Here is a 19,477-nt window from a genome sequence, read left to right on the forward strand (position 1 = left end):
GACTGCAGCGGTTCAAGAAGAAGGCTCACCACCACCTTCTCAAGGGCAATTAGGGTTGGGCAATAAATGCTGGCCTTCCTAGCAACAACCATATTCCCAGAAATAATATTAAAAAAAAGTAGGGGAACATTGATCAGAGGGTCATAAGGTGCAGGACAAAGAAAGGAAGTGAATAATTGTGTCATTAGATACCTAAACTTTGGGATGGCCGATTTTAGGAGGATGTGCACTGAGGTAAAAGGAGAATGGGGATGCCTAAAAAAGGGGGAAGAGCAGTAGCTAAATGGAACAAACCTAAAAAAAGACTGTATGTAGTGATGGTAGCTATAACTAGGAGTTGTAGGAAGAATAGTGGGTAGTAGGGAAATAAATATTAAGTATAAAGCAAAGACATTCAAATACAACAGTTGTCTGCGGCAGAGGATAATAGATGTCAGCTGAGAATAAGATTGGTCAAATAGCCTACCAACACTCATCATCAAAGTTCACACATGAAGAACGGTCACTTAACTGAAGTACAGGCAGTCAACCAGTGCCTGTGGGACTTTACCACAGCAAGAGATCAATATTTTTTTGTGTGTTGGGGGGGGGGGGGGGGGGGAAGAGAAAATTGGCAAGAAAAAAAACAAACAATGCTTGATTAAAAGCTTTATCAGAGATAAACATGTGGAAAATTACAATAAACTCATATTTGTTTTTATTTTTTTTCTTAAGGCAGTGTTGCAGTTGTGGGTGTCAAGGGATTGTCATTATTTTCACAGATCCACTGTGCAGAACTGTCATAGGCGTTTGTTTTGGTCCCTTAGCTCCTGTTGTGGTGACGATGCTGCAATAACAAAATGAACAATTTAATGACGTTTTTCTCTTTAGTTTCCTTGCTACATGCTACCCATTACGTAATGGGGGGGGGGGGGGTGGGTGGCATATCTAATCTCAACAAGCCGGAGGTTCAACAATGCAGCATGAATGCAATACTGTGGAGACAACAAGCATGCAAATTAGCTGGGAAGCTGCACATTTCCACCATAGTTTAGAGTATCTGAACTATTATAGTGAATAATAGAATGTTTGATAATCAAAACAACTTATTTGGCCAGTCCCGGGTCTGGACACATGGAAACTCGTCGCCATGCTTGAGAGTTTTCATACCAAACTGCTGAGAAATTCACACGAGCAGATTGTCAAAACAAATAATTGGACATCATAACAATGTGATTTTAAAGAAATCCACAGCCTGAGTTATTAACAGTAAGTTTTATAAAAAATTTTGACAGGAAATAATGTACTCCAAGGCAGGGCTATATTCAAGTTTTGACCACACCAATGATGGTGAAACCAAGGACCCGATTTTAAGTGGGGGACGGGAACGGAGCGTGCAATGATGGTAGCAGGTGACGAGTCCCTAAGTTTTGGAGGCGTGGAGGCCTGGCCCATTTTAACCCCTTGCCTGACCCTTACCTGCCCAACGGGGGTTTGAAATCGAGGCCAAAGTTCAACATTCTATTGTCATAGTCAAAGGACTATATAATAGTTCCATATTATTTTTTTTCCATAAGTTCGTTTTTTTTCTCCAGTTTTCTCCCCTCTGCCACAGAAAGCATTGACTTGAGTGCGATTCCACAGGTGCTGGCACCACTCCTGTATCTCGTCCAAGTGATTGTTCTTTACATGTGAGCCAAGGGCATGATTGTCAGCATACTATTTAGACATGGGGATAGGACAACCAAGTCTGATCCTTCCTCAAATGATGTGCATTTTCTAGCAGGCATCACTGAATGGAAAAGCTAGCTGATTTATTTGCCACTCCCCAGCTCAGGGATGCTGAGATCAATCATGGCATTGCTACTACTGCCTCTGCTGGCATTAGCTAACTAAGCACAGGCCTGGAATTGAACCAAAGACTTTCCTGGCCTGTGTGCCTCAGTTCAACATTGGGCAATGTATTTACCAACTGCGCCATCCAAGGAACAATGCACTGGGGCTGATTTACGCGTGATCCCCGCAGCTGGGTGTTAGTCAGGCACCGTGTACCCAAAGTGTGCTGCACTAAATGTTTGATAATCAAAACAACTTTTTTTTTGTCCAGTCCAGCGTCTGACAGACATGGAAATTCGTCGCCATGCTTAAGAGTTTTCATACCAAACTGCTGAGAAATTCGCACAGGCAGATTGTCAAAACAAATAAATGGACATCATAATAATGTGATTTTAAAGCAATCCGCAGCCTAAGTTATGAACCCGCCTGCATTTGTAGATTCAGGTTATTTAAATGGCCCTGATGCATGCGCCGTGGTGCTGGCCTGCCTCCAGGCAGGGTCTAGTGCCTGAGAAGTGTAGGGAGGAAAATCTGCAGCTGCTGCAATCCTGAAAGGGTGTAGCAATGGCGGCCATCATGGGGTCTTTTGGCTACTGTCCAAAAACAGCAGCCGGAAGGCTTCCAGCACCAATCTCTCGCCTGATTTAACTGTTAAAGGAAAAAAAGAACATACCTTTGCAGCTTTCATGTTTGCTGCCTGCTCCTCTTTGACCAGAGGATTGGAGAGGAGCTGGATCCAGGGCTTAAGGCTCACTTTGTCTGGGCTTCCCTTAAAACTGGTGTTGTACCAGCGAAGGAACAGAAAAATGCCACAGCAGGGCTGGGAACACCCCATCCTGCCTCATTAGCCTACACCAATTGTTGGTGATGGCAGTCCACCCCTTCCTCAGGGGAATCCCCAGAAATGCCAGGGCAATGTAAAGAGATTGGAGGCCAGCGCCATGGGTTCCTGCCGTACATTTGCTGAAGCCAAACGTAGTGCACCAACTGCTACCTCAGCTGAGATCAGTTAACTTAACAATTTTACAACACCAAGTTATAGTCCAGCAATTTTATTTTAAATTCACAAGCTTTCGGGAAGTCTCCGAAAGCTTGTGAATTTAAAATAAAATTGCTGGACTATAACTTGGTGTTGTAAAATTGTTTACAATTGTCAACCCCAGTCCATCACCGGCATCTCCACATCTTAACATAGATCAGCCATTGAACTTGAGCACTTTTGGTGCATATAGTTTTGTGTTACACTAGGCAATGCGTTTATTCAGTAGACCATCAAGACAGCTTGATAGTTTGCATTTAATGGGGTAGAAATTTGGGTGCGCCCACTTTTGGGCAGGTTACATTCCCTGCGCCTGAATGGTGAGGCCTGAGGATCCCCCAATATTGGGCCTCGGGCATCATTAACATCAAGCCAGCGTGGCTTGAACAGCCAGCCGGTGAAGAGTAAACGAAGATCAGGTTGCTGCTAGCATCGCAACGGCCCTTGGGTAGTTGGGCGGGGAGGGAGAAACAGAGGCTGGGATGGGGATCGGAGGCTGTGGGGAGGGTTGGATGCTGGGTTGGGGGAAACAGAAGCCAGGGAGGGGGTGCGGGGGAGGATCGATAGGAGGCCTGGTCGGTGAAACAGAGGCCAGGGGGTGGAGATCGGAGGCTGGGGGGGGGGGGGGGGGTGCGGGGATTGGAGGCCGTGGAGACGGATCGGAAACCAGGTCAGGGGGTGGGATTGGAGGCTATGGGAGATTGGAGGCCGGGTCGGGGAGTGCGATGATCCGCGTACTTTAAATTTGGGGTCAGGAGGTGCACTCCTGCTCCTCCGGGCTCCACGTTCAGGTAAGTATATTTCAAAAACTTACCTTGTTGGTAAGAGTCGGTCCCAAGGCTCAAACAGTAGGGGCATCAAACAGGCGTTACGTTCCTTATTTACATATGCAGATGGCTTAATACCTGTTTCATATATGGACACTGCACAATGATATTTTTTCCTTTTCCAATATGACGGGCGGCGCACTTCTGGCCACAATTGTGCTGCGCTTCCTGCTGGTTAACGTCGGAAAAACGGGCTCTGCGCTGCCGAATGTAGAGGCCTATAAATCTTGTCAATGCAAATTAAATTCCACCTGATGGTTGCAGTGGGAACCTTAACTGATCACGGTGCATTTTACCAAACTCAGCTTCTTCCTGTTAACTGAATTACGTTGTGGCAAATACATGTGTTTTGTCAGAAGCTATGAAACCGGTAGGAATGTATTGACAACAAACTCTGGTTATACAGCTAGCTCTGAGATTGTTTATACTTAAGTTCAAGGCATTAATGCCATCTGTACCCTTTCAGAACATATTCTTTCACAAAAATCAATCATTCACCACATGTCTTTGCAGGCCTTGTAAAATCCATGGTTCGTAGAGTCTGAAGGGCGTTACCCTATCAAGCTCTGGAACTGTAACAGCCACCATAAAAGGAAAAAATGTGCAGGTACAATCTTGAGACTTAGTCATCAAAGGAAATATCACTCACTGTTTCCTCAGTGGAGATTTCTGAGGCAACTATGACGATCTGCCTTGCCAGACTTGTATACTGTGGTTAGCAACAATCTGAAACTGCATTGCAGTTGTACAACACTAACTTTTTTTTCCCTAAGTTTCTCCCATTCCTTTCCTTTCCTGATTTTCACTCAGCATAATTCCAAGTGTGCCAACAGTCTTCCGGTACATTGCCCAAGTGGTTAGTCTTCAGGTGTGGGCCTAAAACAGTGAGTATTAGGTTATTTGAGAAGCATCAGCGCTAAGCCCATTCCTTTCCTCACCTGATTTTTTTCTCCTCTCCCTAGCCCAGAGAATTTTGAGACTAATTGTAGCACCCCCGACCTCTGCTCAACTGAGACCAGCTAATTCGGTGTAGACTAAGGATTGAGAGTGGCACCCCTGTGGTCTGTATGGCTCAGTACTAAACCATACATTTGGTCCAGGTTTTGCTTTTGGGAGAGTGGCCTACATACGCCACTCTCCTCTCCTCTTTGTGCAGCAAAGTGGAGCCAGCCTTCATATAGATCAATGCGTGAAATAGAAACCTATTGTTACGTGCATGCACCACTACTTTCAGCAGGCACTATGAGTTTTTGAGTACTGTCCAGGCACAAACACCGGCAAAGCTGCAGTTTTTATTGCCTGTCCCTAGCTGCCCCAAGAAGGTGATGGCCAGCCTTCTCCTTGACCTGCTGCTGTCCTTGTGCTAATTATGCTCCCGCGATGGTATTAGATAGGGAACTTGAACCTGGATTCTGACCCAGCAACAGTGAAGGAACAACAGTGTATGTCAGGATGGTGTATGACTTGGAGGCAATCTGCTCCCATGATCTTGCTGTTCTTGTCCTTCTTGGTGGTAGAGGTCACGGAGGTGGGAAGTGCTGTCGAAGTAACCTCGGTGAGTTGCTGCAGGGCATTCTGCAGCCTCAGTGTGCTGATGGTAGAGAGGAAGGATACTGAGTCCAGTGGCAGGGGCACCAATCAAGTGAACTGCTCTGTCCTGGATGGTGTCAAAATTCTTCAGTGTTGTGGCTGCACCAATCCAGGCGAGTGATGAGTATTCCATTAAACTCCTGACTTGAGCCCTGTAGACGGTGGAGAGTCTTTGAGGGGTCTGAAAGTGAGCCACTCATTACAGAGTACTCAACATCTGTCCTGTTTATGTAGCCATGTTTATTGATATGGCTGGTCCAGTTAAGCTTCAGGTCAATGGTGACCCGAAGGATGTTGATGCCGAGGGACTTGATGATAGTGGTTAGAGGGAGATGGTTGGGCCTTTTCTTTTTGGAAGCAGTCATTCCTTGCACTTGTGCATTGTGAATGTTACCTGCCATTTGTCAGCCAAAGCCTGTATGTTGTTTAGGCCATGCTGTAGGCTGGCAAGGGCTGCTTCATTATCAGGGGAGTTGTAAATGGAGCTCTGCACTGTAGAATTGTCAGCAAACACCCCCTCTCCAAATCTTATAATGGAGAGAAGGTCTTTGATGAATCAGCTGAAGATGATTGGGCTGAAGATACTTCAGAGGAACTCCTGCAGTAATGTCCTGGGACTGCGATGATTGGCCTCCAACAACCATAACCACCTGTGTGTCAGGTATATCTCCAGCCACTAGAGGCTTTTAAGAACATAAGAACATAAGAAATAGGAACAGGAGTAGGCCAATCGGCCCCTCGAGCCTGCTCCGCCATTCAATAAGATCATGGCTGATCTGATCCTAACCTCAAATCTAAATTCATGTCCAATTTCCTGCCCGCTCCCCGTAACCCCTAATTCCCTTTACTTCTAGGAAACTGTCGATTTCTGTTTTAAATTTATTTAATGATGTAGCTTCCACAGCTTCCTGGGGCAGCAAATTCCACAGACCTACTACCCTCTGAGTGAAGAAGTTTCTCCTCATCTCAGTTTTGAAAGAGCAGCCCCTTATTCTAAGATTATGCCCCTTAGTTCTAGTTTCACCCATCCTTGGGAACATCCTTACCGCATCCACCCGATCAAGCCCCTTCACAATCTTATATGTTTCAGTAAGATCGCCTCTCATTCTTCTGAACTCCAATGAGTAGAGTCCCAATCTACTCAACCTCTCCTCATATGTCCGCCCCCTCATCCCCGGGATTAACCGAGTGAACCTTCTTTGTACTGCCTCGAGAGCAAGTATGTCTTTTCTTAAGTATGGACACCAAAACTGTATGCAGTATTCCAGGTGTGGTCTCACCAATACCTTATATAACTGCAGCAATACCTCCCTGTTTTTATATTCTATCCCCCGAGCAATAAAAGCCAACATTCCGTTGGCCTTCTTGATCACCTGCTGCACCTGCATACTAACTTTTTGATTTTCTTGCACTAGGAACCCCAGATCCCTTTGTACTGCAGTACTTTCCAGTTTCTCGCCTTTAAGATAATAACTTGCTCTCTGATTTTTCCTGCCAAAGTGCATAACCTCACATTTTCCAATATTGTATTGCATCTGACAAATCTCCGCCCACTCACCCAGCCTGTCTATATCCCCTTGACTCCCAGAGACCTCAGTTTTGCTAGGGGCCCTTGGTTCCATACTGAATCGAACGCAACATTGATGTTGAGGACAGGTATTCTCAACTTTACTCTGACATTCAGCTCTTGTGTCCATATCTAGATCAAGGCTGTAATGAGATCTGAAGCTGAGTGGTTCTGGCAGAACCTGAACTAAGCTTCAGTAAGTGTCATTCCATGGCGCTGTTGGATACTTCCTTCATTACTTTGCTGATGATTGGAAGGAGGCTGATAGGGCAGTAATTGGACGGGTTAGATTTATCTGGAGCGAGTGTTGCATTGTTGGAGGTGTTGTTTAGGCTGAAATATTTAAATCAAGGCTGTGTCCACCTGTTCAAGTGGACATGAAGATCCCAGGCACAATTTGAAGGAAAGCAGGAAGTTTACCCAGTGTCTTGACCAAAATTCATCCCTCAACTAACTGCCAAAAAACAAACAAATTAACTGACCATTTATTGCATTTGCTGTTTATGGGACCTTGCTGTCCAACTGTCTGCCACATTTGCCTGCTAAACAACAGTGACTGCACCTCATAAACAATGCATTTGTTGTGAAGCACTTTGAGATGTCCTGTGGATATGATACAATGCTGTATAAAATGCAAGCTCTTTCTTTCATAGCAGCTAATAGTGTATTTGCCAACTGAGCTATCGGGATCAACGGAGCACACGAGTGCAACATAGGGGCGAATTTCCTTGGGGCTTCCCTGGCTCCACTGCCATAACTATGGTGGAGGTTCGGCGGCAACTCTGTTTGCACGTGCAAACAGGGTTTCCATTGAAGTTGACAGCAGAGCTCCCAGGAAATTCCCCCTCATAAATTCTTCCAAAAAGCATAAACCTTCCCAACATTTTAACTTCACTAAATTTAAATTTGCAATCTCTGCTATGAGCAGGTCCGTATTGAAATCAATCGAGAAACAAAAGGCATACTCTCCATATGTTTGAATTTCTGCCAGGCCCCTAATTGAAGATAATAGTTCATTAGTGATGTTTGATTGTTTCTTTTCCCCCCACATGACCTCCTTCAGTTAGAAGGTCAGGTCATGGATATGAATGAATGAATGAATGCCTACAATGAAAATTGTGGTCAACCATTATACTGATGCTTTTCTAGTTGAGGATATATATTTAATATCGTGCTACCTCCTTAAAAATGTACAATTTACATCGGCTGAGTATATTATGTTAATTGTTCTTGCTGGAACTCCAGAAATAGAATCTGAGAAATGAGAAGCAGCGCAGTTACTACCAATGATTAATGCCGTTGTTACACTGCACCTCAATGGAATAGCCATCAGTAGCCGTGTGGACAAGAGTGAAAGAGGGAAACTGTTACTGGTGGAATTAAGCACATGGCAAGCTTCATATCACTAAGGATCTTGCATACAATTCCACTCGTTGAGACTATTTACATGAAGATAGATTTGTCTAGTTGGCATTACAGAAAGAATTGTGGGATTGGCCATTTGTAATCGCTTGCAAGATTTATTGAAATGGACAAATCCTGGAATCAGCCAACATCTGGTGTGCAGGAAACTAGAAGATGTGTCAATAATTCTCCAAGAGAAATAAGATTTGCCAAATTTCTAGGATTCGTGGGCATTGTGTAAACCCAGAGAACTGTTTTTCATTGTTAGTTATTGGCATAGATTTATCATTAACATCACAGATAAACTAACCGGTACATCCATATTAACAAGTTTATAGAATTAGTTGTTACAAACAGACACATTCAGACGGTTTCTAGGTATACCTCCATTGAGATCAGACCACTCCTGTCCAGAGTCCAATGGTATATTTTGTATTCTGGAAGTGCTTTTATGATTGCTAGTATTTCAAATTCTCTTGCTTGAAATTCTGTTATTGAGTAAACTAAATCTTTTAATTTTGTCACCAATTTTCTATCTTCTCCATAAACAGTTAACTCTTCTGGGATGTAGTTCCAAAGGTGCCAGTTCCTTACCAGTAACTGGTCCAAGATATTCATGTGTGGGCCTTTGACAGTGAGATCCTATTTGACCAGTAGGGGGGAGTGGGGGAGATCACAGCTAAGTCTTCACGTGAAGTCCACACAAGCATGCTTCCAGCAAGGGTCCCTGGTCAGTGATCAGACGGAGAGAGCATGAGCAGTCTTCCCCTCCCTAATCCAGGGCTGCTGTAGCCAATTGTAGTACCTTACTGCCATTTCAGCTAAGATTAGCTAATTTAGCGCGGACCAGAGATCAAGCCTGGGACATTGCTGGCCTGTACTTCTCGGTTACTCAGTACAAAAGGCATGGGGGAGAGCAAGAAAAATAAACCTTTAAAAAATGTTCTCTTCATAGATTGATTTGTCCACACAGGTGACTTTTGCCACACCCAGGAAAAAAATGCTGCCTAAGATTGACCATGAAAGGCAATGACAGCCCAGTTGTATAAAAGAATGCCTAAGAGTTTAAATATTCTCTAGAGGGAACTCAAACTGAAAACAGTCTGTATTCAAGAGGCAGTTAGACGATCACATTCCAATCAAAATCCCAGCATGGTCACCACTTTCGATTTGGAAAATTAAAGAATGTGGTTCGTAAACACTTTGGTGGCTCTGTGCGATTGGGTTTTTGGTACTGTATACTGTATTTGGCCCTACACAGGCCCCATCACCATGGCAATGTCTTTGGTTGACCCAAACAGTTTAATTACTCACACGCCAAAATAGCAAGTGGGAGAACCTTTAATTTCCTCACTGGCTCTTCATATATTTACTGGAAACCTCTTACTATAGCCACTGGCATTGTGATGTTGGGATTGGAACTGGGAATCAGATTTATTTCCTAAACCTATGCAATGGCAGAGAAGAACAGCATGCTGCTGATACATTGGTGGGGAGAAGGGAATAGTAGAAAATGTCTAGGGATGCCATTGTCACAGATAAATCGTCTGCCTGTTCAGGTGGATGTAAAAGATCCTATTGCAGTTTTTCAAACAAGAACAGGGAGTTCTCCCAGTGTCCTGACCAACACTGATCCCTCAACCAATACCACCAAAATAGATTAACTGGTGATTCAACTCACTGCTGATTGTGGGACCTTTCTGTGTACCTTTCTGGTGTCATGTTTGCCAACAAAACAATAGTGACTTCACTTCAAAGGTAATTCATTGGCTGTGAGGCAGTTTGGGACATCATGAGGACATGCTATATAAGGTGCTAACTGGAACAAGTTCTTTGTTTAAAGTTATCTAATATTGAAAGTCTACCATTCTTCATTAGATGATGATGACTTATGACAAATATATTTGGTGAATTGCATTTCCTTTCCGTGGGACTCAATCATTACATGGTGGTAATTGCTCCTACTTTATTATTAATATGACCTAAAGAGTTTATGCCTTTTTGTATTCAGAAGAGAACTGAACCGATTCCTGCTTCAACAGAGAGTAGCAAGATTGGATAGGAGAGAGAGATGAAAAGTTATCAGATGGATCCCTGAGAGGTGATCTAGATCAGTGGATTTGCAAGATGGGATGAATGACCTTTTCTCTCTTCTTTTTCAGAAGGGGAGGTTTTCCTGGATCCATGTGCACTGATTCACATGGGCACAGCGAATATTGGAAAATCGGGCGTGTTGGAGCCCATCTGATTTTCTTTCCATTATTTCCATATTGGCTGCACCTAGGTGATCCAGTAACTCCGGACGCAGACTCAGATAATTTCTTCCAACGCCTTTCTTTTGTTCCTTTTCCTCTCCGTTCCCTCCTTGCTTTACTTTTATGGTCTGTTTTCTTACTATACATAACTGCTCTTTTTAAAAAAAAATCCTTCGGATTATTTCTCCCATTTTTGACCTTTAACCCTTTCTTTGCTTTCCAGTCACCACTGTTGGACATGTGTTGATATCATATGGGGTCAGGATCCGACTCAAAAGTCTACCTCCTCTCAGTGTGTATGTACTGGAAGGCTAATGGCTCCCACAGAACTGTATAGCCTAAGATGAGTCACCACTTCTGGGAGAGGAGGGGAATAAAATTGGTGATGGGGTGGAGGAGGTGGAGAGAATAGCAGAATATAAATAACAGTCACAAAGCTTGGTTGAAAGTATAGCAAAACATGCAGCTGTTTTATAATTGCCAAGTGGCACCGGTAGGTGGCAGGATTCCGTTTTTTCATCCAGTTTGATTAACATATTGCGGCCTTGAAGCAAGACGTTCAACTTCCTGAAACATTTCCTTAGTGATGAAAACGACGTTCATTTTAAAATGCTGAAAATTTATAAGCAACACAAAAACAACCCACTTGGAGCCAAGCCCTTCTTATATCTCAAAAGGATCACAGAGAATATTTTTGGAATGTTTTTGCAATGGGTTGCCACAGAAACTGAGAAGATGCTTGACGTGCATTTTTAAAAATCACTTATTTGGCGAAACAGTTCTTTCTCCTCCTTACTGTTCCAAAGTTGGGAGGATAGGATGGTATAGCTCATAGATATGATTCTGTGTTCAACAGGCAGCTTCAGTGTAGCTTCCTGGTTGTTCCACCGGAAAGAAAGACAGAACTTGCATTTATCTAGTGTCTTTCACAACCTCAGGATGTCCCAAAGTGTTTCACAGCCAATGAAGTATTTTTGACGGGTAGTCAGTGTTGTAATGTAGGAAAATACCAACTTGCGCAACAGGAAACGTGCTTGAATGGCACAGGGTGTCACTACCCCTTTTCCCAGTTTCCCTCACTGCCAGACAACCTGGCCTAGACTGGCAAAGCTGCCCCCTAAAGGGAATGTTTGTGTAACAAAAAACTATTGGGCCGGGAATTTCCTCAGAGGTGCTCCTGCTCTGCCGTAGTAACTTTGCTGCAAGTGCATCGGAAACCCTGTTACACATAGGAATGGGGTTACCTCCGCACTTCTGGTGAAGTGATGGCATGGGGGATGGGAGCCGCTCCAAGGAAATACACCCCCTTGGTCTCCTGGTTAGCTCCCCCAATGTCCCGGAGTAAGTCAATCAGACTGGCTGGTTTCAGGCTTGATAACAAGCAGGCCAGCAATTGGGTTGGTGCAATTAGCCTTTGTGCCCCTGGCTAGGGAGCGAAAAATCAGCTGCAGTTGCCGCTCCTGATTACTATCTAGTGACCCCCGCACGAAAATGAAAATTAATAGGCACAGGGTGAGAACAGAATTAGGCCATTACAGTCCAATAACCCGATGACACTCCAGCTGAGGATCACACTTGATATTGACCACTTGGCTGACTACCCTATAGTTATGCTAAACCTTTATAAATCACTGGTTAGGCCCCAGCTGGAGTATTGTGTCCAATTCTGGTTCCACACTTTGGGAAGGAAGTCAAGACCTTGAAGAGGGTGCAGAGATTTACTGGAATGGTACAGGGATAAGGGACTTTGGTTACGCGGAGAGACTAGAGAAGCTGGGATTGTTCTCTTTAGAGCAGAGAAGGTTAAGGGGAGATTTAATAGAGGTGTTCAAAATTATGAAGGGTTTTGATAGAGTAAATAAGGAGAAACAGTTTTCAATGGCAGAAGGATCAGTAACCAGAGGACACAGATTTAAGGTAATTGGCAAAAGAACCAGAGGGGAGATGAGGAGAATTTGTTTTATGCAGCGAGTTGTTATGATCTGGAATGCACTGCCTGAAAAGGTAGTGGAAGTTGATTCAATAATAACTTTCAAAAAGAATTGGATAAATACTTGAAAAGGAAAAATTTGCAGAGATATGGGGAACGAGCAGGGGAGCAGGACTAATTGGATAGCTCTTTCAAAGAGCCAGCACAGGCATGATGGGCTGAATGGCCTCCTTCTGTGCTGTACGATTCTATGATTCTACCCAATGAGAAGTATATGCCTTCGGGAGAAAGTGGAAAAAATGAGCAGAGAGTATCGGGGGACTGGGAGACAAAGGGTTGATTGGTTTCTCTGCTGACTTCCTGATCTCAGTTGACTTGCTGTGGGGAGGCTAGGTACTTTCCTACAATGGAGAGAAATGAGTCCTCCCTGTTTTGCTTTTGTAGACCTCTGAAAATGATAGAAACCTAGGAGTAAGTCCATACTGTGTGGCTGGAGGGAAGAAAAAAAGACTCTGCCTACTGAAACAAGCATTGGAGACCCAGGAATGAAGCAAAACTGACTTCACACCATCATCACCTGGTATTATGCAGCATTTATTTTGTAAAATGTAGGTATTTGCTTGATTTGTATAATTTTAGTTTTGAATCACTGGTGTGAAGTTATTTGGGCCAGATGTCACTAATATCCTGTCACTCTGCTCCGTAAAGAGGAGTGTTGCCCCATACCTGTCCATTTCTGTTCACATCACAGTACTTTGGCTGAGTTCTTTGTTCTCGTTCCTGTCCTGTTGTAATAGCAACTGATCGGCTGCAGATGCCGCAAGAGAGCCATTCTAGGAACTTAACCCCTTCAGTGCTGCATCACTAGCAATTCCTGTCACGCATGCATTGGACAATTTGGAATGGATGATTACAATGGCCAAAAGTTTCTAAACTCCATGATAACTAGCAGATATTCTGGGAAATTATCAGAAACTGTGTTTATTTCAGAAGTGAAAATAACCTGATAATTCTTGAATAAAATAATTTCCATAACACTCCAATGGCCCAGCATTCCAGAACCATCCTATGCTGCTGTCCACTGCATTGTAATTAGGTATCATTCTAATTTTCATGGCACATATTTATCGCTTTCCTGGGCAGTGAAAATGTCACAACCACCAAACAAACAAAGGGCCACAAGTCAAAGCATTTTTAAAAAATTTGATTTTTAGTTCCACAAGTGAGGCCCTCCACACAATTTCTTTTGCTTTTATACTGACCTTATAGGGGCGCTAGTGCCACTGGCATCAAAAGCCAGAGTCTCATGCAATCATTGGCAATCCGAATGTAAAGATGCCAGGTCATTATATCCGACCAATGGTAAGATTTAAAAAAACTTGCATTTATATAGCAGTTTTCACGACTGTAGGACGTCCCAAAGCACTTCACAGCCAATGAAGTATTTTTGAAGTGTAGTCACTGTTGTAATGTAGGAAACGCAGCAGCCAATTTGTGCACAGCAAGGTCCCACAAACAGCAATGTGATAATGACCAGATAATCTGTTTTTAGTGATGTTGGTTGAGAAATAAATATTGCCCAGGACTCTTCGAAATAGTGCCGTGGAATGTTTTACATCAATCTGAGAGGGCAGACGGGGCTCTCAGTTTAACGTCTCATCCAAAAGACGGATATGTACTGTACCCAGCAGAGCTTAGTAGAGGAGGGTAGAAAACTGGGGAAGGGGGGGATGGAATAAAATTGGAAGACAGACTTGGAGGAGGCAGATTCCAACTCAGCTGTGACAGATGCATCCCCTCCCCCTTCCGTTATTGTCACCACTGCCAGGAGGCTCATTCTGTCGGTCCCAGTGGGGAAGTACTGAGATGTTGAAATTTCCATTGATGAAGACCAGCTGCATCAACTAAACGCTGGAGTAAACTACAGAAACCATTTTGCTGATTTTTGGCATGAGGAGTGCAATTCATTGCATTTTGGCCCGACTTGCTTAAAAAGGATGTTTTATCTCTCTCGTTTCTTTCTTAAATATCTTCTGAAAGCAGTCCAGCGACTAGGATGTACTGGAAAGAAGAACCATTGTGAATTTTATACAAGGGGAGTTATTAAACTTACAACCCATTTTAACTCTTTCAAGGTCAGTTTCCTCAGGATAGCATTCCACCAGTGCCTTGTATTTGGGATTTTGTCAGTAGCATTTATATAGTTGTATTGAGAATTAATCAATTGTGCTTGGTCTGTGAATCAATTGTCCAGTGTGGAATCCAGCCATACAGATCAGGAAGGTCCTGGGCTTGATCCTCAGTCTGTGCTGGGATTGCTGATCTCAGCCAGCGCAGACAGGTAGCAGATTTGCTACAGTTGGTCCCAGCTAGAGACACACCTCTGCTGGAAAATGCATGTGTGTGGATGTTGGGTGAGATCAAGATCGAGTTCAACGAGGTAATTTGAGGATGGCATAGAGTTAAATTTTTTAAAAATACAAATTATTATAAAAATACATGGGCAAATTCACCTTGGGATGTTTTACTATGTTAAATGCGGACTCAATGGTCTCCTTTTGTGCTGTAACCTTTCTATGATTCTATAAATGCAAGTTGTTGTTGATTCCAAGGAAGCATGGGTCAGAGGATTGGCGCTGCAATGCTGCCGCCCTAAGTTCGATGCACTCCCTTCGAGAACGGCTGTCTGCTGGGAACACGGAATCAATGAACTTACCCTGTAGAGAATTAAAATCCCACCCACAGAGAATTCAGCAGCTGCTGCCACTGATGATCAGAAAGATGTACGTTTATCGTAGATTTGAACAACCAGCATTTATTCAAACTTAGGTAAAATCTGATTACATGATCACTGATTGGTAATGGCACTTGAAATTATTATTGGCATTAGATAGCAAGTCATATTGTACCGGTGTTAATGAAAATTTCATAGTACGGCAATTTGATGATTAATTACACTGAAAGCATACAGGATGAGAGACAGCGGTGATAATCTAATTAAGTGAGTTAGGCGTCCTAATAAATCACAAGAACAAAACGAGCGTGGTTTATAAACATCATGTGAAACCCAAGATTACCGACTCTACCCAATGATTAAGACAGATAGTAGCTGAGTCATATAGACTAGACGGTCCTTGGTTCAAATCCTGGTCTGTACTGGGCAGCAGTAAGGCGTTACAATTGGCCTTAGTGCCCTTGGGTTAGGGAGAGGAAAATTCAGCCATGATTCTTACTGCTGGTGCTGCACACTGACTGCTGCTGTTAGATAAGGTAAGGATCTGGCTTAGCTATGATGCTACCCCAAGTCGAATAGCATTCTTTCCCTCACTAGATACTGGAGGATGCATGGCACTCACAGGACTGTGCCCCAGCAAGAAGTTAACAATCCCTACAGAAGAGAAGAAAGGGAAGAAAGAAAGTTGGCAGAAAAAGGAGGAAGCGAAAAAAAAGAATAGAGCATGACCTGAATGCACGTTTAAATAAAAAGAAACCCAGAATTACATTAATGCCTTGAAATCACTCCCTGGGGGTTTCCCAGGTGGCTAATTGGGTAAATGCACCATCTGGTGTAATACTAAGCAACATTCACCAGGATGGACCAGGTTCTGTTGAGTTCCCTGATTTTGGTTGGGATGGCAATAAGAGCACTATAATTGGTCTTAGTGTCCATGAATTAATTAAAGTTCTTATTCTTGAGCAATATACAGTAACTCCGGCTGTAACGTGCATGTATGTGGACTTTGAGTGAGGAAACAACTGGATTTGTGATGCTTCCCAATGTTAAATAGCCCGGCAACACTTTGTAAAAGTGCCCAGCATTGCTAAGGGCGTAAATGTGGGGGAAAAATTCTTATGCTGCTATTCATTTGTTGGTGAGTGTGTCATGTGCCTGCCCACAAGTGGCCCAGAACTTTCAACAGGTGGCAAAGGGGGCAGAGACCAGCATAATCAGGTCTGCCCTTATTTTCATTCCCACGAGCTCGGCCAACCTCTCAACCTAATGCTGGAAAGGCCCTAGTTATCTATATTTATAAGATACATTAATTAAGTCCTCCCAGCTCCAAGGTAGGTTGCACTGTGCTCTTCAAGGAAGGTGGTGTTGTTCTCTCCGCCTGAGGCACTACTTGAACATTCACCTCTCCTAGCTCCCTCTAGCATCAGCTCCTGTCACCACCCTGACCCACCTGAGTATATCCCCGCTGCCAGCAGACAGAACCTGACCCCAGGGGTTCTACTGGTTCTTCCACTGTAACTTTGGAAAGAGACAGACAGAACCCTCAATGACATGGGGGCAACCTGGTGATGTTGGATCCCCACCATTTCTGCCAGTTTTTGATTTGACTTGTAAGGGCAGATATTCCGCCTGCTTCTTTGAACGGAAATGATGGAGGCAGAATCTCCTAAGCAGGAGCCCCCAGGGTCAATGTCCCAACACTACCTAAGCATGTGACCTCTCCCCACTGCCCACTACTGCTCTAAGCAGCACCTGCAATACAAGAATATCTTTATATACTCTTTCCAAAATGCTGCAACAGGGTAATTGGTAGCATTCTCATCTCTGGGTCAGAAGGTTGTGGGTTCAAGTCCCACTCCAGAGACTTAAGCACATGATCTAGGCTGACACTCCAATGCAATACCGAGGGAGTGCTGCACTGTTGGAGGTTTTTTTTATTTGTTCATGGGATGTGGGCGTCGTGGCGAGGCCAGCATTTATTGCCCATCCCTAATTGCCCTTGAGAAGGTGGTGGTGAGCCGCCTTCTTGAACCGCTGCAGTCCGTGTGGCGAAGGTTCTCCCACAGTGCTGTTGGGAAGGGAGTTCCAGGATTTTGACCCAGCGACGATGAAGGAACGGCGATATATTTCCAAGTCGGGATGGTGTGTGACTTGGAGGGGAACGTGCAGGTGGTGGTGTTCCCATGTACCTGCTGCCCTTGTCCTTCTAGGTGGTAGAGGTCGCGGGTTTGGGAGGTGTTGTCGAAGAAGCCTTGCCGAGTTGCAGCAGTGCATCCTGTGGATGGTGCCGTCTTTCGGATGAGACGTTAAACTAAGGCCCCGTTTGCCCTCTCATGTGGATGTAAAAGATCCCATTGCAATATTTTGACGAAGAGTAGGGGAGTTTTCCCTGGTATCCAGGCCCATATTTATCCCTCAACCAACACTTAAAATCAGATTTAAAAACAGAAAATGCTAGAGAAGCAAGTCAGGCAGCATTTGTGGAGAAACAGAGTTGACGTTTTAGGTTGAAGACCTTTCATCAGAACTGGAAGATGTTAAAAGAGTTAAAGTTTTTGAGCAAGTACAGAGCCAGGGAAAGGGGGGGAGGGGAGGCAAGAACAAAAGGGAAGGTCTGTGATAGGGTAGAGGGCACGAGTGATTAAATGACAAAAGGGATGATGATGCAAGGCAAAGAAGGTGGTAATGGGACAGGTTAGGAAACAAAAGATTGATCAGGAGTAGCTGTAAATGGCAGCAGCAGAACCATTACCAGCACTGGCTGACCGAAAAAATGGGAGCAGTGGTTATGATCTCAAGTTATTGAAATCAATGTTGAGTCCAGAAGGTTGTAAAGTGCCTAAATGAAAGATGAGGTGCCGTTCCTCGAGCTTCCATTGAGCTTCATTGGAACAGTGTAAAAGGCGGAGGATAGAGGTCAGAGTAGGAGTGGGAAGGGGAATTAAAATGGCAGGACAGGGTCTCGCTATATTTCCGCAGTATTTTTGCTTCTGATTTAAAATCAGACTATCTGGTCATTATCATATTGTTGTTTGTGGGACCTTGCTGCAAATTGGCTGCTATGTTACACACATTACAATGGTGACCACACTTCAAAAAAAAAGTTACTTCATTGGCTGTAAAGTACTTTGGGATGTCCTGAAGTTGTGAAAAATGCTATATAAATTAAACTTTTCTTTCTAATAAATGCTAGCTGGCCTGTGAATGCTTTAATACTCGCAAGAAAAAAAGAAACTGCATCCTGGAACATCTTCCCCACCATCTTCATCTGAATCATGGGCTTTAAAAACAAGGAAAGAGATAAAATTAACTACATACTGAACATATCATAATAATCAAGGCCACTGATTTACATTTGCTTCACAAATATGCACATAATCATAAAATTCGACCTGAAAATACCACTAACACACAGACACGCTGTGTAATTAAATACACAAGTGCAATTATTCAATCACTGGAAATTAGTAGTTCTGATAATATATTGTACATTACATGGGATAAAACAGCAAATCCTATGATGCATGTGAGCAATGGCATAGGTGATCCGCTAGTATGAATTAATATTTCTGTTCTAATTTTACTGGGGTGTTTCATTCCATTATAAGTATATTTTTATGCTAGCAAAATAACAACTGCAGCAAGGAATAAACTGCAACTGAGCACTGAAAATCCTATGGTCAAGTATAAAATGATAACTAATGCTTTGAACCAGACTAGATCTGCAAGATGAACTATATTCTTAGATTATTCTACATTAAATAAAACTTGGCAAATCAGAATGCATATAAAGGCTTGGCTGAGAGATTTAAGAACACGTGACCATGGTTTCACATCAGTGTTTTTAAGTCACTAGTTTATTCTATTTATTGTAACCAATCATAAATGGAAGATATCTCCTCATCAATGAATAAACCAATTGTGGTTCCTCACAATAATAAAATATGCTAATTTATTCAAAACATTTCTCCCATCAATCCTACAATACAAGAATATCTTTATATGCCTGTCAAAATGCTGCAACAGGGTAATAAATGCCAGCTAACCTGTGAATGTTTTAATAGTCACAAGAAAAAATATTTGGCGGCAGTGACTAGAAACTAAAACAACCTTTCAATTCTTCAATGAAAAGGGTATCTTTCTGAGTCATAGAATGTTTTATAACATATACATATTTCAGAGTACCTAACATTAAACAGCTCTGATGGCAATTTACACATCAGAAGATCCAGACCCCCAAGGGGGATAGTAACTCCTTCTGACCTGCGGAAACCAGGCGATATGGGAATTAAAATCACAGTGGCAGACTTAACGCT

The 19,477-nt window shown here is 43.3% G+C and overlaps 1 long non-coding RNA gene across 3 annotated transcripts in view; it reads left to right on the plus strand.

Moving 5' to 3' along the window:
• LOC137340442 (uncharacterized) overlaps positions 1-19,477 on the plus strand; it is an 80,767-nt gene that overhangs the window by 16,063 nt on the left and 45,227 nt on the right. For 2 of the 3 annotated variants that reach the window (XR_010966807.1, XR_010966806.1), the window contains exon 3: positions 12,872-13,035. This is a non-coding gene — a long non-coding RNA (uncharacterized lncRNA). The remainder of the gene's footprint in view (positions 1-12,871; positions 13,036-19,477) is intronic. The other variant, XR_010966808.1, reaches the window with a different exon arrangement.

Source organism: Heptranchias perlo, chromosome 22, assembly GCF_035084215.1.
Source record: "Heptranchias perlo isolate sHepPer1 chromosome 22, sHepPer1.hap1, whole genome shotgun sequence".
In the NCBI taxonomy this organism is placed as follows: domain Eukaryota; kingdom Metazoa; phylum Chordata; class Chondrichthyes; order Hexanchiformes; family Hexanchidae; genus Heptranchias; species Heptranchias perlo.